Source organism: Hemitrygon akajei, chromosome 17, assembly GCF_048418815.1.
Source record: "Hemitrygon akajei chromosome 17, sHemAka1.3, whole genome shotgun sequence".
Lineage (NCBI taxonomy): Eukaryota > Metazoa > Chordata > Chondrichthyes > Myliobatiformes > Dasyatidae > Hemitrygon > Hemitrygon akajei.
Window position 1 is genome coordinate 26,345,990 of NC_133140.1, and position 24,326 is coordinate 26,370,315.

General features: G+C 41.3%; 1 protein-coding gene across 1 annotated transcript in view; it reads left to right on the forward strand.

The window, feature by feature from the left end:
* The window catches only part of LOC140740551 (adhesion G-protein coupled receptor G2-like), a 109,316-nt gene that overhangs the window by 23,917 nt on the left and 61,073 nt on the right, over positions 1-24,326 (forward strand). The window contains exons 5-7 of the mRNA XM_073069804.1: positions 4,129-4,161; positions 9,924-9,950; positions 23,007-23,045. The gene's annotated coding sequence lies outside the window, so the exon portion shown is untranslated. The remainder of the gene's footprint in view (positions 1-4,128; positions 4,162-9,923; positions 9,951-23,006; positions 23,046-24,326) is intronic.

Consider the following 24,326-nt stretch of genomic DNA (forward strand, 5'->3'; position numbering starts at 1 on the left):
CGTTAAAGGATTAATTTGTATTAGAAAGGTTGTTTTGGTTAATTTGTATGGTCCCAATTTAGATGATACTTTTTTTTAAAAAAATTATTTGCTTTATTGCCAGATTTAAATAAGTATATGTTAATAATGGGTGGGGATTTCAACTGTTGTTTAAATCCTATGATTGATAAGAGTTCAACCAATCAGAGACTTCCAGACCGCTCTGCATCAGTTATCAACTCATTTTTGATCGATTTTGGGTTGATTGAATTATGGAGGCATTTACACCCTTATAATAGAGAATATTCCTTCTTTTCACATGTCTACAAAAAATATTCGAGGATTGATTATATTATAATTTATCCCCGCCTTTTGCCTAATGTTAAAAACTGTGAATATGACGCTATTGCTATATCTGATCATGCGCCTTTGAGTTTGTCCTTTGAATTTGACGATGTCATTTTTGTGCGTCCACCATGGCGCATGTCTCAGACCTTATTGTAAAACTCTGATTTTAGGAGTTTTATTGAAAGCCAGATAAAATATTTTTTTCTTTTTAATGATATAGGAGGTATGTCCAACTTAATTATATGGGATACATTCAAAGCATTTTTACGTGGTCAGATTATTTCTTATTCAGCTAAACTCAAAAAAAGACAAAAGCAGAATTAGATAAAATTTCAAAACAAATTAAAGATTTAGATAATGTCAATGCGACTTCCCCTAATATTGACTTATTTTAAAAAAGGGTGGAACTTCAATCACAATATAATCTATTATTAACTCATCCAATCAAAGGTTATCTACTTAAGTTAAAAAGCCAATTTTATATGTTTGGAGATAAAAATAATAAATTACTTGCATTTTAATTAAAATCGGCTGGAGCCAAAAGGCAAATTTTGAAAATTCATAAAAAGGATGGTACCTTGGCTTGGGAATATGAAGAAATCAATAAGATTTTCCAAGATTTTTATACTGAAGTTTATAATTCTCAATCTTCAGTAGATTCTTCTGAAATGAATGCTTTTTTATGAAAGATTGTTTTCCCTAAAATTTCTGCTGAGGATCAAAAAACTCTTGATGCCCAAATTACTGAATCCGAAATCCATAAAGCTATTTTTTCAATGCAATCTGGTAAGGCCCCGGGACTTGATGGTTATCCTGTAGAATTTTATAAAAAATTTGGAAAACTGCTTTCTCCATATATGTTGGCGATGTTTAAAGATTCTTTTGTGAAAAGTGACTTACCCTCTACTTTCTATGAAGCTTATATTTCTTTAATCCTCAAAAAGGATAAAGATCCTACTGATTGTGCCTCATACAGACCTATTTCATTATTGAATGTTGATGCTAAGATTCTCTCAAAGATAGTGGCCAATCGGTTGGAGAGTTTTTTGGGTAAAATCATTTTTAAAGATCAAACAGGTTTCATAAAGGGTCGTTATCCTTTTTCAAATGTTCGGAGATTATTTAACATTATATATTCGCCTTCTTCTAAAACTCCACAATGTGTTATATCTTTGGATGCTGAAAAACCATTTGATTGAGTCGAATGGTAAGATTTATTTAATGTTTTAGAAAAAATTGGTTTGGTATTAATTTTAATAATTGGATTAAAATGATATATAAAGCTCCTGTTGCTACTGTTGTCACCAATAACTGTAGGTCTCCCCTTTTTCAGCTATCATGGCGGACAAGACAAGGTTGTCCATTAAGTCCTTTGTTATTTAACTTAATATTAGAAGCCCTTGCTATTGCTCTTCGTGAAGCCAAAAATATTCATGGGATTTTTGTGAATGAGACCATGCACAAGATCTCTCTTTATGCTGATGATTTATTGGTGTATATATCTAAGCCTGAAGAATCTATTCCTGCTTTGCTGAAATTATTTGACAAATTTGGAGATTTTTCAGGATATAAAATAAATTTTAGTAAAAGTGAATTACTTCCTTTAAATGAAATTTTCCCTATATATGATAATATTCCTTTCAAAGTTACAGATTCTTTTAGATATTTAGGTGTCAGAATTACAAAAAAATAAGGATCTTTATAAAGCTAATTTTCCTCCTTTAGTGGACTCTCTGAAGTATTCATATAGTAGGTGGAGCCCACTTACATTTTCACTTGTTGGTTGTATTCATATAGTTAAAATGATGATTTTACTGATATTTTTATATTTATTTCAGAATATTCCTGTTTTTTTGACTCAGATTGACTCTATTATTCTATATTTTGTTTGGGATAATAAAAGACCAAGGATCAGTAAAAATCATTTACAAAAGTTGAAAAAGGACGGAGATCTCGCTTTGCCAAATCTAAGAATGTATAATTGGGCTGTTAATTTGTGATATATGTCCTTTTGGTTATATTGGGGTGATAGGAATGACCGGCCAATCTGGGTAGACCTGGAACTGAAACAGTTTTATTTAACTTCGTTATTAGGAGTTGCTCTATCTATACAATTAGCTAAAGTTGCTAATTTAAATTTATATCCTGTGGTTAAGCACTCTTTACAAATTTGGCTCCAGTTCCACAATTTTTTTAATCTTAAAAAAGTTAAACTTTGTAGTATAATTTATCCTAATTACTTTTTTAAACCTTCCTGGAGTGATCCAATTTTTTTACTTTGGAAAAATAAAGTTATTAAGTCTTTTTTGGACTTATTTAAAGAAGGCAGATTGATGTCTTTTGAACAATTAGTTGATAAATATTCACTTTCATATACACACTTTTTACAATATCTTCAAGTTAGACATTTTTTACAAAAATATTTAAGTAATTTTCCTTATATATTGGAGGCTGACTTGTTAGATACTATTATGAATATGAACCCCTTGATGAAAGGTTCTATTGAAAGAACTTATAATTTATTATTACAATAGGATAAGCATCCTTTACTTAAAATTAAATAGGATTGGGAGAAAGAGCTCAATTTGACTTTTATATGGGAGTATTGGATGCAGATTCTGAAGATGGTTAACTCTTCCTCAGTCTGTGCTAGTCATTCACTGATTCAATTTAAAATTGTACATCGTTACCATTGGACAAAAGAGAGACTTTCTAAAATATAAAAACTGAGATAGCCACACTGACACATATGTTCTGGTCATGTTCTATATTAAAACCGTTCTGGAAGTCAGTCTTTTCGACAATTTCTAAAGCACTTAGAATCAATTTACAACCTAATAAATTGACTGTGCTTTTTGGAATAACTCCTCAAAATATTCATGATATTTCTCTGTCTGACCAACATGTTATTGCATTTGTTACATTGATAGCTAGGAAGGCCATCTTGTTGAAATGGAAGGATACATCTGCTCCTACTTTGTCACAATGGTTCTCTCAAGTGATGCTGTGTCTCAGTTTGGAGAAAATTAGAAGTCGAACCTTTGAACCTTTATTTGATTTTGAGAAGAGATGGGGCTCATTTGCTCGTTATTATCATTTCAGTTAACTGATAGATTTCCTCCACGATCTAAGTGTAAATTTTGTTTTGATATATTTTTTTCTGTTTGATGTTTATTTTTAGAAGCTTTCTATATGACGCATGGCTCCGGGGTTGTGCCCTCAATGGGTTCTTTTTTTTCTCACTTTTCTTGCTTAATAGTGGTTTTTTTATTTATAAAAATCTTCAATCTTGAAGATAATTTTTTGAGGCATTGTAAGTGTTGTTACTTCAATGTACCTGTGTATTTTTGAATAATAATATTAATAATAAAAAGATTTGAAAAGAAAAAAAGGAAAATCGATGGCAGGTAGAAATTGATTTGGGCAAGTCCAAGTTAATGAACATTCGGAAAACACAGACCATTAGGAACTGCAGAGTAATTGGAAGGATCATTAGGCGGGTTGATTGAGTATCGTATACAGCTCTGGTCATCAAACTACAGGAATGATGAGTGTCATCGTAAGAAGCTGAAGGAAAGTAGATAGTCTCGGCTATATCGCACCAGAATGTAGATTCCCAGGAGTGACTGTATAGAGTGTTTGATAATCATTAAGTGACAGATGGTCCAGGTCTCTTTCCAAGTTCAAGTGAGTCTAAAAGTAAGACGATTGAGCTGAAATTTAAAGATGTGATGACCAAGCAGCTTCAGAGCACTGGATCAGTTCTCTAACAGTGGATTCTGATTTTTTTTTTCCTTACAGTGTGTTGCAACAAGGGACAGCAGAGATGTGAAGGTCAGTAACTAAACCTTAAACATCGTGAGAGACATTCAGCTCTTTGAATCATTTCCCATTGAACCAACGTCTGACCAATACTGATGCTCGTTCAGGGAACCTGGCAATTATTAACTTCTTTCCTCGGCTACGTGTTTTCCCAAAGTAAATCCGGATGAAATGCAATGCAAGTGATTCCAATGTTGAGTGCGGGGTGGGGGGAGGGTTTGCAGAATGATGTATAGTCAGTTCCCACGTCAGACATTATGGTACATGGTCCAGTCACAGCCTGAGGCCAGTGGTGCTCTGGTTGGCAGGTGGGATCCTACAATCTGATCACCAACTGTGACCATGTGTGTGAGGTAACTGAATCTTACCCATGATGCACCATGTCCTCAGTGCATTCCTCCACCATTGATCCCATAGTGATCACCTCCCAGTGTCTCTCACCGTGACCAAGGATGACTGCACAGACTCAGCAAACACTGGGCCTCCATCCTTCTCCTCAACTCATTAAGCAGGGTGTCCAGATCCACACCAAAAAGCACAGTGCTGCAAATCTGAAGTTAAAACACAAATGCTGGGAATGATTGTTGGGAGGAGGGAAGCATGTGAAATGAGACACAAGGTTAATGTTTTTGCTCAGTCATCTTCTTCAGAGCTGGAGAAGTGAACAGAATTGAATTTGGATGTTATCACAAGAGGACGTCTACACTTTATTTCCAGCCTAAAGTGCTCTCAATGGAATAGTTTCCAAGGCAGTTTAACACTTAACCACGTTGTTTCAGATCATGCAGAGACACAACTGTAGCATGATGGAAGATTTCCACCCATTAACGATGTTGGGTAACAGGGTTGTTATCATGGGTGACTTTAACTTCCCTAATATTGATTGGCACCTGATTAGTTCCTATGGTTTAGACAGGGCAGAGTTTGTTAAGTGCGTCCAGGACAGATTCCTGTCACAGTATGTTGACAGGCCAACTAGGGGGAATGCCATACTAGATCTAGTATTAGGTAACGAACCAGGTCAGGTCAGAGATCTCTCAGTGGGTGAGCATCTGGGGGACAGTGACCACTGCCCCCTGGTCTTTAGCATTATCATGGAAAAGGATAGAATCAGAGAGGACAGGAAAATTTTTAATTGGGGAAGGGCAAATTATGAGGCTATAAGGCTAGTACTTTTGGGTGTGAAGTGGGATGATGTTTTTGCAGGGAAGTGTCCTATGGACATGTGGTCAATGTTTAGGGATCTCTTTCAGGATGTTAAGGATAAATTTGTCCTGGTGAGGAAGATAAAGAATGGTAGGGTGAAGGAACCATGGGTGACAAGTGAGATGGAGAATCTAGTCAGATGGAAGAAGGCAGCATACGTGAGGTTTAGGAAGCAAGAATCAGAAGAGTCTATTGAGGACTATAGGGTAGCAAGAAAGGAGCTTAAGGTGGGCTGAGGAGAGCAAGAAGGGGGCATGAGAAGGCCTTGGTGAGTAGGGTAAAGGTAAACCCCAAGGCATTCTTCAATTATGTGAAGAACAAAAGGTTTACAGGAGTGAAGATAGGACCAATTAGAGATAAAGGTGGGAAAATGTGCCTGGAGGCTGTGGAAGTGAGCAAGGTCATCAATGAATACTTCTCTTCGGTATTCATCAATGAGAGGGAACTTGATGACGGTGAGGACAATAAGAGTGAGGTTGATGTTCTGAAGCATGTTGATATTAAGGCAGAAGAGGTATTGGAATTGTTAAAATACATTAGGATGAATAAGTCCCCGGGGACTGACGGAATATTCCCCAGGCTGCTCCACGAGGCAAGGGAAGAGATTGCTGAGCCTCTGGCTAGGATCTTTATGTCCTCGTTGTCCATGGGAATGGTACCGGAGGATTGGAGGGAGGCAAATGTTGTCCCTTTGTTCAAAAAAGGTAATAGGGATAGTCCGGGTAATTATAGACCAGTGAGCCTTATGTCTGTGGTGGGAAAGCTGTTGGAAAAGATTCTTAGAGATAGGATCTATGGGCATTTTGATAATTATGGTCTGATCAGGGACAGTCAGCATGTCTTTGTGAAGGGCAGTTATTGTCTAACAAGCTTGATTGATTTCTTTGAGGAGGTGATCAGGCATATAGATGAGGGTAGTGCTGTGGATGTGATCGACATGGATATTAGTAAGGCATTTGACAAGGTACCACACAGTAGGCTTATTCAGAAAGTCAGAAGGCATGGGATCCAGGGAAGTTTGGCCAGGTGGATTCAGAATTGGCTTGCCTGCAGAAAGCAGAGGGTTGTGGTGGAGGGAGTACATTTGGATTGGAGGGTTGTGACTAGTGGTGTCCCACAAGAATCTGTTCTGGGACCTCTACTTTTCATGAATTTTATTAACGACCTGGATGTGGAGGTGGAAAGGTGGGTTGGCAAGTTTGTGGACGACACAAAGGTTGGTGGTGTTGTGGATAGTGTAGAGGATTGTTGAAGATTGCAGAGAGACATTGATAGGATGCAGAAGTGGGCTGAGAAATAGCAGATGGAGTTCAACACAGAGAGGTGTGAGGTGGCACACTTTGGAAAGACAAACTCCAAGGCAGAGTACAAAGTAAATGGCAAGATACTTGGAAGTGTGGAGGAGCGGAGGGAGCTGGGGGTACATGTCCACAGATCCCTGAAAGTTGCCTCGCAGGTAGATAGGGAATTAAGAAAGCTTATGGAGTATTAGTATTTCATAAGAGTGGACAGCCAGCACCTCATCCCCAGGGCACCACTGCTCAATACAAGAGGACATGGCTTTAAGTTAAGGGGTGGGAAGTTCAAGGGGGATACTAAAGTAAGGTTTTTTACTCAGAGTAGTTGGTGCGTGGAATGCATTACCTGATTCAGTGGCGCAGGCAGATAGACCAGTGAAATTTAAGAGACTACTAGACAGGTATATGGAGAAATTTAAGGTGGAGGGTTATATGGGAGGCAGGGTGTAAGGGTCAGCACAACATTGTGGGCCAAAGGGCTGGTACTGTGCTGCATTGTTCTATGTTCTTCTGAATTCCAGAGAGTATAGTCACAGTTAACTGCATCTCTCCTCATAGTTTAACCCCTTAATCTCTGGAATCAAGCTGGTGAATCTCCTCTGTACTGCCTCCAAAGCCAGTATACCCTTCCTCAAGTACGGAGACTAGAACTGCACACAGTACTCCAGGTGCAGCCTCACCAGTACCCTGCATAGTTACAGCATGACCTCCCTGCTCTTGAATTCAATCCCTCTAACAATGAAGGCCAACATTCCATTCGTCTTCTTAATAACCAAGTATCTGCAAGCCAACTTTTTGCTTTTTGATTCTTGCACAAGTACTCCCAAGTCCCTTGCACAAAAGCGTGCTGCAGTCTTTCACCATTTAAATAATAATCTGCTCTTCTTTTATTCCTTCAAAAGTGGACGATCTTGCATTTACCAAAGTTGTATTCCATCTGCCAGACCTTGGCCCATCACTTAATCTATCTACTGTACTTATAAAAATTTCTGTTATCTCTTTTTATATTTTGTGTTAATTTACTTTCATACTCTATCTTCCCTTTCCTTATTTCTTGCTTATTTGTTCTTTGTTGCTTTTAAAGTTTTCCCAAACCTCCACTCTCCCACTACTCTTTCCGACTTTGTACACATGAGCTTTTAATTTAATACTATCTTTTATTTCCTTAGTTATCCAAGGCTGCCTCTCCCCACACTTACTGTCCTTACTCTTGACTGGAATATAATTTTGTCGAGCACTGTGAAAAACCTCTTTGAAACTATTCCACTGTTCCTCAACTGTCCAACCAAATAGCCTGAGCTCCCAATCCACATTAGCCAACTCCTCCGTCATCCTGTTGTAGTCTCCCTTGTTCAAGCATAATACACTATTTTAGATCTAACTATTTCATCCTCTATCTGTATGCGAAATTCATTCATACTATCATCACTCTTTCCAAGAGGATCCCTGACTACAAGATTGTTAATCTTACCTGTCTCATTGCACAGGACTAGATCTAAGAAAGCATTTTCCCCTGTAGGTTCACTAACATCTGCTCAAGAAAGCCATCATGGATGCATCCTATGAAGTTCTCCTCAAGGCTTCCTTGACCAACCTGATTCACCCAATCTGTGTGAAAGTTAACATCCCCCATGATAACTGCTGTTCCGCTCTTACAAGCCTCAGTTATTTCTTGGTTAATCACCTCTGCCACTGCAATATTTTTATTAGGTGGTCTATAGACAACTCCCACCAGTGATTTTTCACTTTACTTTTCTTAATCTCTACCCAGATGGACTCAACATTCTGCTCCGTAGATCTTATATTGTCTCTCACAATCGCCCTCATCTCATCCTAAATTGAGATTGTCACTGCACCTCCTCTGTCTTCCTGCCTATCTTTCCGTATTAACTGATACCCTTGGATATTGAAATTCCCAGTCATCTGCACCTCGCAACCAGGTTTCTGTAATGGCCACTAAATCACATGCCTTGGAACTGATCTGTGTCACAAGTTCACTAACCTTGTTTCTAATACTCCGGACATTTAAATAAAGTACCATTATACTCATTGTCCTTTTAGATTCTAGTGACCTATGCAATTTTGCTTTTTACTTTTATGCACTCTACTCTTGTTCTTTTCTTCACTAACAATAACTTTGGTCTCTGCATCAATTCCCTCTTCGTTTCTGTGTGTGTTCCCATCCCACTGCCATATTAGTTTAAAATCTCCCCAACAGCACTAGCAAACAATCTCCCTAGGACATTGATCCCAGCCCTGCCCAGATGTAGACTGTCCCGATGGTACAGGTCCCACCTCCCCCAGAAGTGCTTTACTGCTCTCTGCAGATTCTGTCAGCCCAGAGCACAGCAGTTCCTGTTCCAGGCTGAGATGCAACCCAGCAGAATACCCAGACACTGTTGTGTTACCCTATTGCCATCTTGCACTTCAATCTGCCTGGAAGCCAGCAACCGGAGCACAAATAGATGATCTGACTGGCCAAATAACAGCAAGAATGGAGTGATAGGCGAGTTTTATGCTGTTGCAGCAGTGGCCTCGATCGTAAATCGCATGAGTTTAACTGGAGACCTGCCGGTGGTATTTGGACAGTATGTTCCTGAAGTTTGTTTGATTAAAGTCACCAGCAATGTTGAACAGGGTATCAGGCATTTGCTGTCTTCAAAGGTTGACGGCTGAGTATAATTTGTCCTGTACTACCTGAGTGTCAGTTGAAGTAATGTGTACACAATAAACAAGATGGTGAATTCCATAGGTCGAGCTAAATGAAAGTAAAACCTTATAAAAATTCCAGTTTACTCAGTAAATGTAAATTCACAGCGGCCATGTGAAATTTGTATTCAGTTTGGAAAATCGATGGCAGGTAGAAATTGATTTGGGCAAGTCTAAGTTAATGAACATTCGGAAAACACAGATCATTAGGAACAGCAGAGTAATTGGAAGGATCCTTAGGCAGATTGATTGAGTATCGTATACAGCTCTGGTCATCAATCTACAGGAATGATGAGTGTCGTTGTAAGAAGGTGAAAGAAAGTAGATAGTCTCTGCTACTGGCTATTTCCCAGCAGAATGTAGATTCCCAGGAGTGACTTTATAGTGTGTTTGATAATCATTTAGTGCTTCGATAGAATAGATGGTCCAGGAGTTTTTCCAAGTTCAAGTGAGTCTAAAGCTAAGAGGAATAAGCTGAAATTTAAAGATGTGATGACCAATCAGATTCAGAGCACTGGATCAGTTCCCTAACAATGGATTGTAATTTTTCTTTCCTTACAGTGTGTTGCAACAGCGGAGAGTCTGAAGGTTAGTAACTAAACCTTAAACATCTTGAAAAACATTCAGCTCTTTGGATCCTTTCCCGTTTAACCAATTTATGACCAATATAGATGTTCGTTCAGGGAACCTGGCAATTATTAACTTCTTTCCTCGACTACGTGTTTTCCCAAAGTAAATCCGGATGAAAGACAATGCAAGTGATTCCAATTTCGGGTGCAGGGTGGGGGAGAGGGTCTGCAGAATGATGTATAGTAAGTTCCCAACTCAGACATTATGGTACATGGTCCACACACAGCGTGAGGCCAGTGGTGCTCTGATTGTCAGGTGGGATCCTACAAACTGATCACAAACTGTGACCATGTGTGTGAGGTAACTGAATCTTACCCATGATGCACCATGTCCTCAGTGCTTTCCTCCACCACTGATCCCATGAGCAATCTTCTCCCACTGTCTCTCACCGTGAACAAGGATGGCTGCCACAGCCCAAGGAAACACTGGGCCTTTTTCTCTTCCTGCTCAACCCATTAAACAGGGTGTTCAGATCCATGCCAAAATTCATGGTGCTGCAGGTGCTGTAAATCTGAAGTTAAAACAGAAATGCTGAGGGTCAGCAGTGGGAGGAGGGAACCATGAGAAGTGAGACTTGGGGTTAAAGTTTTTGATCAGTCATGTTCTTCAGTGTCAGAAAAGTGAACAGATTTTAAATCAGATGATATCACATGTGGATGCCTACCCTTTATTCCAGCCCAAATTGCTCTCAATAGAATTGTTTTCAAGGCAGTTTAACACTTAACCACGTTGTTTCAGATCATACTGAGACAAAACTGCAGCATGATGGAAGATTTCCACCCCAAAAGACATTGGTCAACAACAGGGTTCATGTGTTTTTGACATTGTCAACATAAACAAGTCTGTTTTCTGTTTAAGAACACATGAAGTTTTTTTGGTGTAAAACAGAGTGCAATGAAATTTATTGTTAACATGAAGCTCATGTAGTAAATAGTTTACATGATATTAAAAAATACAAGAATACAAGAATGAGTGTAAAACTGCAGAATGGTGTGAAAATGACAGTGAAATCTGAAGAAGTGCAGAAGAAAATACTAAAGTGAGAATAACAAATGAGCAAGGGAGGTCAAGGTGGAAGCATGAGAATGTGGAGGCACCAAGGGATGTGAAAGAAGTGATTGATTGAAATGTTTGTTAGTAGTGGTGAAGAATCTCTCCTTAAGACTGGACATCCAGGCTTTCAAACTCCTGTATCTTCTCTCAGAGGGTAGAATAGAGAAACTGTAATGGCCAGGGAGGCTATCCTTACAGTGTTTTGGAAGGATGTAAAGAGCGGGGGTCAGTAACTGAACTGTTAACATCATGAGAAACATTCAGCTCTTTGAATTCTTTCCCATTTAACTAATTTATGGCAAAAACCAATGCACAATAAGGAAATCTGGTAAAGATTTTTTCTCAACGACATGTTTTCATAGAAACATAGAAAATAGGTGCAGGAGTAGGCCATTCGGCCCTTTGAGCCTGCACCGCCATTCAGTATGATCATGGCTGATCATCCAACTCAGAACCCTGTACCTGCTTTCTCTCCGTACCCCCGATCCCTTTAGCCACAAGGGCCATATCTAACTTCCTCTTAAATGTAGCCAATGAACCGGCCTCAACTGTTTCCTGTGGCAGAGAATTCCACAGATTCACCACTCTCTGTGTGAAGAAGTTTTTCTTCATCTTGGTCCTAAAAGGCTTCCCCTTTATCCTTAAACTGTGACCCCTTATTCTGGACTTCCCCAACATCGGAAACAATCTTCCTGCATCTTGCCTGTCCAATCCCTTTAGAAATTTATACGTTTCAATAAGATCCCCCCTCAATCTTCTAAATTCCAGTGAGTATAACCCTAATCGATCCAGTCTTTCTTCATATGAAAGTCCTGTCATCCCAGGAATCAATCTGGTGAACCTTCTTTGTACTCCCTCTATGGCAAGAATGTCTTTCCTCAGATTAGGGGACCAAAACTGCACACAATACACTAGGTACAGTCTCACCAAGGCCTTGTACAACTGCAGTAGAACCTCCCTGCTCCTGTACTCAAATCCTTTTTCTATGAATGCCAACATACCATTTGCCTTTTTCACCGCCTGCTGTACCTGCATGCCCACCTTCAATGACTGGTGTACAATGACACCCAGGTCTCGTTGCACCTCCCCTTTTCCTAATCGGCCACCGTTCAGATAATAATCTGTTTTCCTGTTCTTGCAACCAAAGTGGATAACGTCACATTTATCCAAATTATCCATAATCAATCCACATCTGCCATGAATTTGCCCACTCACCTAACCTATCCAAGTCACCCTGCATCCTCTTATCATCCTCCTCACAGCTAACACCGCCGCCCAGCTTCGTGTCATCCACTAACTTGGAGATGCTGCATTTAATTCCCTCGTCTAAATCATTAATATATATTGTAAACAACTGGGGTCCCAGCACTGAGCCTTGCGGTACCCCACTAGTCACTGCCTGCCATTCTGAAAAGGTCCCGTTTACTCCCACTCTTTGCTTCCTGTCTGCCAACCAATTCTCTATCCACATCAATACCATACCCCCAATACCGTGTGCTTTAAGTTTACACACTAATCTCCTGTGTGGGACCTTGTCAAAAGCCTTTTGAAAATCTAAATATACCACATCCACTGGCTCTCCCCTATCCACTCTACTAGTTACATCTTCAAAAAATTCTATAATATTCGTCAGACATGATTTTCCTTTCACAAATCCATGCTGACTTTGTCCGATGATTTCACCTCTTTCCAAATGTGCTGTTATCACATCTTTGATAACCGACTCCAGCATTTTCCCCCACCACCGATGTCAGACTCACCGGTCTATAATTCCCCGGTTTTTCTTTCCCTCCTTTTTTAAAAAGTGGGGTTACATTAGCAACCCTCCAATCCTCAGGAACTAATCCAGAATCTTAGAAGTTTTGAAAAATTATCACTAATGCATCCACTATTTCTTGGGCCACTTCCTTAAGCACTCTGGGATGTAGACCATCTGGTCCTGGGGATTTATCTGCCTTTAATCCCTTCAATTTACCTAACGCCACTTCCCTACTAACATGTATTTCTCTCAGTTCCTCCATTTCACTAGACCCTCGGTCCCCTACTATTTCCGGAAGATTATTTATGTCCTCCTTAATGAAGGCAGAACCAAAGTAGTTATTCAATTGGTCTGCCATGTCCTTGTTCCCCATGATCAATTTACCTGTTTCTGACTCTAAGGGACCTACATTTGTCTTGACCAATCTTTTTCTTTTCACATATCTATAAAAGCTTTTACAGTCAGTTTTTATGTTCCCTGCCAGCTTTCTCTCATAACCTTTTTTCCCTTTCCTAATTAAGCCCTTTGTCCTCCTCTGCTGGTCTCTGAATTTCTCCCAGTCCTCAGGTGTGCTGCTTTTTTTTTGCTGATTTATATGTTTCTTCTTTGGACTTGATACTATCCCTAATTTCCCTTGTTAGCCACGGGTGCACTACCTTCCCTGGTTTATTCTTTTGCCAAACTGGGATGAACAATTGTTGTAGTTCATCCATGCGATCTTTAAATGCTTGCCATTGCATATCCACCGTCAACCCTTTAAGTATCATTTGCCAGTCTATCTTAGCTAATTCACGTCTTATACCTTCAAAGTTACCCTTCTTTAAGTTCAGAAACTTTGTTTCTGAATTAACTATGTCACTCCCCATCTTAAAGAAGAATTCCACTATATTATGGTCACTCTTACCCAAGGGGCCTCGCACGACAAGATTGCTAACTAACCCTTCCTCATTGCTCAATACCCAATCTAGAATGGCCTGCTCTCTAGTTGGTTCCTCGACATGTTGGTTCAGAAAACCATCCCGCATACATTCCAAGAAATCCTCTTCCTCAGCACCCTTACCAATTTGGTTCACCTAATCTATATGTAGATTGAAGTCACCCATTATAACTGCTGTTCCTTTATTGCACGCATTTCTAATTTCCTGTTTAATGCCATCCCCAACCTCACTACTACTGTTAGGTGGCCTGTACACAACTCCCACCAGCGTTTTCTGCCCCTTGTTATGCAGCTCTACCCATATCGATTCCACATCCTCCAGGCTAATGTCCTTCCTTTCTATTGTGTTAATCTCCTCTCTAACCAGCAACGCTACCCCACCTCCTTTTCTTTCCTGTCTATCTCTCCTGAATATTGAATATCCCTGGATGTTGAGCTCCCATCCTTGGTCACCCTGGAGCCATGTCTCTGTGATCCCAACTATATCATATTCATTAATAACTATCTGCACATTCAATTCATCCACCTTGTTACGAATGCTCCTCGCATTGACACACAAAGCCTTCAGGCTTGTTTTTACAACACTCTTAGCCCTTACACAATTATGTTGAAAAGTGGCCCCTTTTGCTTTTTGCCCTGGATTTGCCTGCCTGCCACTTTTACTTTTCACCTTACTACTTTTTGCTTCTACCCTCATTTTACACCCCTCTGCACTTGTCTCTCTGCACTTGTTCCCATCCCCCTGCCACATTAGTTTAAATCCTCCTGAACAGCAGTAGCAAACGCTCCCCCTAGGACATTGGTTCCAGTCCAGCCCAGGTGCAGACCGTCCTGTTTATACCGGTCCCACCTCCCCAGAACTGGTTCCAATGCCCCAGAAATTTGAATCCCTCCCCCTTGCACCATTTTTCAAGCCACGTATTCATCTGAAATATCCTCCTATTTCTACTCTGACTAGCACGTGGCACTGGTAGTAATCCAGAGATTATTACCTTTGTGGTCCTACTCTTTAGTTTATCTCCTAACTCCCTAAATTCACCTTGTAGGATCTCATCCCATTTTTTACCGATATTGTTGGTACCACGACCACTGGCTGTTCACCCTCCCACTCCAGAATGTCCTGCAGCTGCTCAGAGACATCCTTGACCCTTGCACCAGGGAGGCAACATACCATCCTGGAGTCTCGTTTGCAGCCGCAGAAATGCCTATCTATTCCCCTTACAATCGAATCCCCTATCACTGTAGCTCTCCCACTCCTTTTCCTTCCCTCCTGTGCCACAGAGCCACCCGTGGTGCCATGAACTCGGCTGCTGCTGCCTTCCCCTGATGAGACATCTCTCTCAACAGTATCCGAAACAGTATATCTGTTTAGGAGGGAGATTACCTCAGGGGACTCCTGCACTACCTGCCTACTGCTAGGCTGTCTAGTGGCCACCCCTTCCCTTTCTGCCTGTGCAGCCTTTACCTGCGGTGTGGCCAACTCACTGAACGTGCTATTCACGACTTTCTCAGCATCGCGGATGCTCCAGTATGAATCCAATCGCAGCTCCAGACACTCAATGCGGTCTGCCAGAAGCTGCAGCTGGACACACTTCCTGCACACATAGTCGTCAGGGACACTGGAAGTATCCCTGATTTCCCACATGCTGCAGGATGAACAAATAACGGGGCCGATCTCAGCTGCCATGACCTACCCAATACTTGCCTCAACTTTTGCCTCAACTTTTGAAACTTTCTCCTTTTAAAGGAACTTACCCGGCCTTACCTCACTTGGAGTGAAGCTCGTCCTCAGCGTCTGCTCGCTGAAGCCTCTTGAGACAAAGCCTTCCTACTCTGTCTCCCTTTACTCCGTCGCCCATTCCATCTAACTGTTCTCTTTAAATACTCCCGCTGCCTCACGGTCCGACTTACACATGCTTGCGTAGTCGTGCCCCCGTTAAACTGCCGAAGAAAAAAAATGTAAGTCAGTATAAAATACAATGGAAGTGTTTCCTTTCTCATGGGCTGAGGGTGGGAGGATGGAATGATACCCAGTAAGTTCCCACCTCAGACATTATGGTGAATAGTACAGAACATAATGTGAGGTGATCTGGTCCTCTGGTTGGAAAGTGCGACTCTACAATCTGTTCACCAACTTTTAGAGGTGACTGAATCTTTCCCACAATCAACCATATCATCAGTGCTTTACTCCACCACTGATTTTCTGAGCAATCTCCTCCCACTGTCACTTAACACGGCCGAGGATGGCTGCCACAGTCCCAGCCACTCACTAGACCTCCCTCCTTCTCCCCAACTCCTCAGCCAGGGTGTCCAAAACTACACCAAAACTTACAACACAATTTGCTTGACCATAAGGCATTGAGGGGATGCTTGAAGGCTCTATTTCAGAGCGAGGACATCAATTGTGATGTGTCACCAGGCTCAGTGTTGGACCCATTGTTGTTTGGCATCAATATCAACAATCTGTATGAAATGTACATGATATGGTGTGCAGGTTTGCAAATAGATTTTGTCATAGCCAAAGAAGACTCTTCATGGCTGTTTCCTTAACAATTTTGTTTTACCAGTCAGGGTTGTTACCCTGAGCTGAACCACCGAAACTGGAGGACAAGTGGATCACTCAGTCAGGCCTCTACCCTTTGACCTGTTTGGCATGAGTGACCCTACCAACAGCCAAAGCATGAAGCCCTGACTCCAGCCAACGTAGCTCTCAAGGTCATTGAGGCATGCAAGCTGCCAAAGTACAATGAGGTTGTGGTAGTCTTTGTGGAATCTAGGATTGGAAGATATCAAATTAAGATGAGAGGTGTAATATTTAAAGGAAAGATTCTCCTCAGATTCGCAGTGCTGCAGCAATTCCCAAGCAGAAGCTCACAAGTTTTCTCTCTATAGGAAATGATTGCAAATTCCCAGGGTTTTGTATCCCTGCCTATTTAGCCAAATTTATGACAAATACCAATACACATTCAGGAGATTTTGCAAATATTGACCACTTTTCTCAGCTGCAAGTTTTTCCAAAGTTAATTAGACTGAAATACTTTTGGAAATAATTGCAATGTGGATAAACAACGTTTATAATTGTGCAATAGGTTCCCAACTCGGCCATTAAGGAGCCTGGTACAGAGACAGTGTGAGATCAGTGGTGCTCTGGTTGGCAAGTGAGAGCCTATAACCTACTCACCAATTGTGTGTGAGCTGACTGAATTTTTCCCACGATGTTCCATGTCCTTGGTGCTTTACTCTAACCTTGATCCCATGAGCTATCTTCTACCACTACCACTTCACAGTGATGTAAATTGGCGGCCACAGCAAACACTGGGTCTATCACCTTCTTCCCCACTCCTCGACCAGGGAGTTTGCATTTGCATCAAAAACACTGCTGCAGTTGATGCAAATCTGAAATAAAAACAGAAAGTGCTGGCAATGAGTAGCAGGAGCTGGAATGTTTATGAAGGAAGAAACATGGGATTAGTATTTCAGCTTAGTCATGTTCTTTCGTGGTAAAAACCAATAGCATTGAGTTACATCTTACTAAATTTTGTTGTCATCTTTAAATATTGACTGCATGTTAATCCACAGCTGTAATGTGAGATTCGCATTCAAGTTTGGGTGTTTGGTCTGGCAGTCCAGGTCATTACCATTGATACTAAATGTCCGACACTTCTTTGACTTTCCAAAATAGATCACCTTGCAGTTAACTGTGACAAAATCCATATGCCCCTCATCAGCCCGCTTCCCTGGTGTTTGGGAGAACAAAGGGAATGTCAGTGATAGAGGGGAGAAAGGGATTAGCAAACCTACACCATCCTCACTCAGCTGTCTCTCTTGATCACCCCTTTATTGACATTCCCATTGTTTTTCCACCCTGCTTCTTCCACTGAAACCTGAAACATATTTGATATTCATCAGAACCTCCCTGAACTGTACCTAGTTATATACAGTGATAGTTTGTACACACATTATCAAATGAACGAGACTTACATTCATCAATACAGTACATCTGTGTTGTAGAGATTCTGAACCAGAAAGATTTAAACTTCTTCAGGGTCCTGATGAAGGGTCTCAGCCTGAAACATCGACTGTTTACTCATTTCCATAGTGAGGTCTGGCCTGCTGAGCTCCTCTAGCATTTTGTGTGTGTTGTGTGATACTTGTACAATATAGGAAAGAATTAGGAGCAGGAGAAGCTCGCTCCTCAGTTCACTGAGGTCATAATTGGTTCCGGACCTCAATACCAACTTTCAACTCCTTCTCACATATTCCCTGACTCTGCTGAGATATAAATTCTTATTCATCTGTACATTGAACGTATGAGTAACTGAACTCCCACAATGCAATGATATACAGTGCCTATAAAGAGTACTCACCCTCCCCTGAATCTTGCAAGTTTTGATATTTTACTGTTTTACAACATTGAATTACAGTGGATTTAATTTGGCTATTTTTGTCACCAATCAACAGAAAAAGATTCTTTTGTGTCAAAGTGAAGACAGATCAGCACAAATTGATCTATATTAATTACAAATATAAAACATAAAATAATTAATTGCATATCTATTCACCCCCCTTTAATATGACACACAAGTCATCACTGCTGCAGACAATTGGTTTCAGAAGTCACGTAATTAGTTAAATGGAGACCTGTTTTTGGAGACCTCTGTGTAGTCAAGGTGTTTCAATTGATCATGGTAAAAATACACCTGTATCTGAAAGTTCCAACTGCTGGTGAGTCAGTATCCTGGCAAAAACTACACCATGAAGACAAAAGAACACTCCAAGCAACTCTGTGAAAATGTTATTGAAAAGCACAAGTAAGGAGATGAATACAAGAAAATTTCCAAGTCACTGAATATCCCCTGGAGTACAGTTAAGTCAATCATCAAGAAATGGAAAGAATATGGCACAGCTGTAAATCTGCCGAGAACAGGCCAGCTGCAAGAACTAAGTGACCATGCAAGAAGGGGAATAGTGAGGGAGGCCACCAAGAGATTAATGCCAACTCTGGAGGAGTTGCACGCTTCAGCGGCGGAGATGGGAGAGACTGCACATTCAATAACTGTTGCCCGGGTGCTTCACTGGTCAGCGCTTTATGAGGGAGTGACAACTAGAAACCACTGTTGAAAGTAACTCACATGAAATCTCAGCTAGAGTTTCCCAGAAGGCATGTGGGAAACTCTGAAGTCAGTTGGAAGAAGGTTCTATGATCTGATGAAACTAAAATTGAACTTTCTGGGTATCAGACTGAATGCTAAGTTTGGTGTAAGCTGAACACCACACATCATCAAAAAGCACACCATCCCTACTATGAAGCTATGGTGATGCTTCACTGCAGCAGGCTGCAGAAGGCTTCTGAAGGTACAGGTTAAAATGAATGCCGCAAAATACAGGGAAATCCTGATGCAGCCTGCTGCAGTGAAGCATCACCATAGCTTCATAGAACTGCAGCTTGGGAGATTTGTTTTCCAGCAAGCCAACCCTACAGAAGAATGGCTTAAAAATCACAAAGTTAACATCCTGGAGTGGCCAAGTCAGTGTCCAGATCTCAATCCAATTGAGAATTTGTGGCTAGACTTGTAAAGGGCTGTTCAGTCACGATTCCCATGCAATCTGACAGAGCCTGAGCAGTTTTGCAAAGAAGAATGGTGATAAATTGCAGTGTCCAGATGTGCAAAGCTGATAGAGACCCATCCACACAGACTCAAGGCTGTAATTGCTGCCAAAGGCACGTCTACTAAATACTGATTTGAAGGAGGATGAGTAATTGTGCAATCAGTTATTTTGTGTGTAACATGCTGTAAGATTTCACTGCTAATGTAATGGCTTCTTTGTAGCAGCAATGTTTGGCTTATGACTACAGATAACGGGGCATGTTAGCCAATGAGCAGGATGTTGCTCTTTCTTGTGTGTCTGGGAACTGGGAATTTGCGGTCTTTTGCCAGGGAAAGATGAGGAGAGAAGACGCAAATGGAGAGAGTTGGTAGCCCGCTAGACGGAGTAGACTTGGAGCGAGGGTCCGAAGGTCAGCAACAATTGGAGGAGGTCAATAGTGGACGAACGGCTTTATCAGTGAGCTCCGGGGGGACGTCACGTGATGATGACGCTGGAACCCAGCGTGGATTAGGAGTATCTTTTATAAATCAGTGAGCTCCAACATTGCGCATTAGACTGTTTCATAAGCATGGGCCCTTTTCTTTTTCTAGTTGTTTCTTTACTAACCATATAGTCAAATTACAAATTATAAAGCTCAATCATTTAATCACATATTGTATACCGTTTGTTATTTCGTGATACTGATTTGTATCAGGGAGCACATCACGCAGCATCCACCCAAATGAGATTTCTTAAGTTTGGCCAGGCTGTGGAGGCTATTATCCCCTATATTAAGCCACTAGCTGAACCAAGAGATACATGTGTTTAATAATTGTAATAAATTTAGACCAATTGGTAAAAATTTGTTTTCACTTTGACATGAAAGGGTAATTTCTGTCGATCAGTGTCAAAAAAGCCAAATTAAATCCATTGTGATTCAATGTTGTAAAACAAAAAAATATGAAAACTTCTGGAATGGGGGAATGAATAATTTTGATAGGTACTGTACAGAGACCTCAGCATTCACAACATATTGGTCACTTTGACCATTCACAGGTCTAGGCAGCATGCAGTCGAGGGTTCTTCCTCAGCTGATTGCCTGCCCCTTTTCCAAGGCTACGTCCATACCCATGTGCCCCTGAAAAAGAAAAAAAGCATGACATCCATGTTTACACTGGATACGTTATGGGACGGATTGTTTAACTTATAAAATGCATTTAAATTCCTGATGATTAATTGAATGCCAATACACAGCTGCCGTGTGTGATTTGTATTCATGTCTCTAGGTTACAAGCTTGATAATTTCACTACTCCACTATCCCACCCTAATACGAAGCACTGTGGAGAACAAAGGGAATGTCAGTGGCAGAGAGAGGAAAGTTCAAAGGAGTTGGGCAGGGCAAACATTTTTACACAGAGAGCGGTGGATGCCTGGAATGTGCTGCCTGGCGTGGTGTTGGAGGAAATCAAGAGGCTCTAAAAGTAGGCATGCGAATATGCAGAGAATGGAAGGATATGGGCATTTTGTAGGCAGAACGGATTATTATTGGACCTGGACATTAGATTACGAATACAATTAGTTTGGCCAAAGGGCCTGTTCCTGTTCCTGTGCTGTGCTGTACAATGTTCTATTCTCTATGTGACTGATTGATAAGCAAGCTGTAATCTCTCTCAACAACACACACAGACTGCTGGAGGAACACAGCAGGTCATGCAACATCAAGGGTGTTGGCGCAAAACAATAACTCCACTGGTGCTGACTGACTGCCAGGTTCCTCCAGCACTTAGTGTGTGTGGTTACAGATTCCATCATCTGCAGTCTCTCTTGTGTGAGCAACCTCTCTCAGCTGTCTCCCTTCATCACCCTTTCCAGATACTCTCTTTGTTCTCTCCACCCTGCCTCCTTCACCAAAACTTAAAAAGATTTGCTGTCCATCTGGATCCTTGCAGAACTGGCTAAACACAGTGATAGTTTGTGCACAGGTTATCATATGGAACCAGACCAATATGCATCAATACTCGTCATGTGTTGTACAGATTCTGACCTGTGGCCACCAGTACAGTGACAGCCCATGCCCATCCTAGTTTAAAGATTCATTTGTTCCTACCAGCCCAGTGACAGGGACTTACAAGGATAAGCTGCCTACTGGTACTGTGCCCAGTGTAAAACAGTGGCAGACTTCTGCCTGTCGTGTGCATGAAATAAACCCAATCCTTACTGACATTGGATGCGGATAATGGTTAAAACACTGCCTCACTCATCCTTGAGTAAATGCACAGGATTACTTCAGTGCAGGTGGATTCCTGATGTACAACATGAAAAATAGATGAATCAGAATTAGGAGTAGAAGAAGCTTAAAGTTCACTTAGATCCTCTCCAGCCAATCAGTGACATCATAGTGGATGGTTGACTTCAAAACCCAGTTCATCTCTTGCCCACACATGCCCAATTTCTGTTGAAATCTAAACTTAAATTAATTTTGTATATTGAATATATTGGGTAACTGAGCCCCCACAACCCTCTGATCCATTGGACCCCAAATATGCCTTAAAATTGATGGTTTCCTAAACCTATTGCCTTGTGCCCTAGGAGCATAAGAACAAAAATTCCATTTAAACAGCACCAGACACAAATTCAGTGCCAGATACCTTTTCATCTGAAATGGACATGGAGATCACTTCCACCATGGTGTGGCTCAACCTCCAGCCCCTCCCACCTCACACCACTGTTGCAATATTTTCTCCTCACCCATTGGATCAAGTAGCCCCTCAGATTACTTCCCAGGGGCTATGAAGGATGGTCATAAAATGTGGACTTCCCAATGAACCCAAATTATAACAACTGAGTTTAGATAATCAACACACAGGTTATAGGGAAGTGCAAGTATCTGAGTATCAGAGAAGTTACCTGTTAATCATCATGACATCACAGCTCCATAATCAGAGAAATAGAATGATTTCAGATCTTCAGTTTTATTTGTCTTCTTTTTCAATTTTATAGATTAAAAAATCCTTCAATCACTAGAGTGCTAGTAGCTAGTTTTCTTGTCATTATGTTCCTCCAGCTCCTTTAGTGACCGAGAGTTGAACAGAGAAGAAAAGTTGTCACTTTACTTCAGCGTTAGAGTAGGGAAAGTGTAGATATGTTACCGTTTGAAAGCCCTGCCTCAGCATTTCCAAGTAAGGTTCAGAGTGAATCACCTGAGCGGATGATCCTCACTGTCATGAAGAAGAAAGTGGCAGATGGATTTGCATAGAAAAATCCCACTAGCAACCAGAAATTGGTTGAATTATTTGAACATTGTTTTCTATTATGTTGGATATGGTGCTAACTGTATGAACAATGACACTCCCTTCACTGAATGGAGGCTTTGGATAGCTTCAGCACATGTGGACATTTGCAATACAACATAAAATGTAGGGAAGGAGTGTGGGCAACAGGGGAAGTCTACTCCTTCCCTAACCATGTTCTGCCTGTTATCGAGATCATCATTGACCATCCAGCTCAATGCCAGACTTCCTCAGTCATCCCCATATCCCCTAGTACTGCTCAGACCTAAAATGCTATGAGTTTGTGAACTGAATCTACAGAGCAACTGGACATGCATGACTCTCCCAAGGAGATACTGTGATGCAGCAACACCTTAACAGTGGCTACTTATTTTTGTCTCTGCAGGTATACTTTGCAAAAATAAATGTATTGGAGTGTGCAAAGGTCAGTAACTTAATTTTTAACATCACAAGAAACACTTAGCTCTTTGAATCCTTTCCATTCCCCTTTTAACCAAATTAATGACAAATATCTAAACACAGATTCAGGAAAGCTTGAAATTATTACTCTCTTTTTCTAGCTACAGATCTTTATCAGAGTAAATCAGAATTAAAATTTTGGAATTGATTGCAGTCTGGGAGAAAATGACATCCAGATTTGTCCAGTAAGTTTCCACCTCAGACATTATGGTACATGGTCCAAACACAGTGTGAGGCCAGTGGTGCTCTGGTTGGCAGGTGGGATCCTACAATCTGATCACAAACTGTGACCATGTGTGTGAGGTGACAGAATCTTACCCATGATGCACCATGTCCTCAGTGCTTTACTCCCACTGTCACTTCATGGTGACCAAAGATGGCTGCCACACTCAGCCAACACTAGGCCTCTCTCCTTCTCCTCAACTCCTTAACCAGGGTGTCCAAAAACCACAATGCTGCAGATGCTACACATCTGAAACTAATAATGAACGCTGGCCATGCGATGAAAGCAAGGCAGTGAATGTTGTCTACATGGACTTCAGTGTGTTCGTCCATCGTCGTCGATGAAGACCTCAACACCATTAATGACGGTGTCGAGACTAGCGCTTGATTTGGATTTAAGTGAGGGAGAGTTGCTCAGCGTCAGCCTCACTCTCTCTTCGCAATTCCCATCTGGATCCAGTGGCAAGACAAGAGTCGAGATGGCTGGAGATAGGACTAGGTGCAGTGGATGACCAGGATGTCTCCTGTGTCTTGTTGCATTCTACATGTTCCACGACGCTTGCAGAGACCACCTTCTTAACCGTTGGACCTTCCATTGGTCTCATCTGCTCAATCCACTGGAGTTTGTCTTCACTTACAGGGATAGACAACTCCCTATCTCACCGAGGGTTTGAGACTCATCGGCTACCCTCACCTGGTTTAGACGGCTTGTCGAAGCTGTTGTCAGGGTATGGCCGCTGTCACATGCAAACAGCTACGGGGAGCCACAGGTGAGAGCTGAATGCCAGGTGGGGACCAAAGGTGGACTAACTGCCTTGAAAAGGACGCGACATGTTCCCTCACCAGAGATGCTACCCCTCCCTGACACCCCATGGACTTCAGTAAGGCATGTGACAAGGTCTGACATGGGAGGTTGGTCAAGAAGGTTCAGGCACTCAGCATTCAAGATGAAGTAGTAAACCGGATTAGATATTGGCTTTGAGGCAGAAGCCAGAGAGTGTAGTAAGTGTTTGCCTCTCTGATT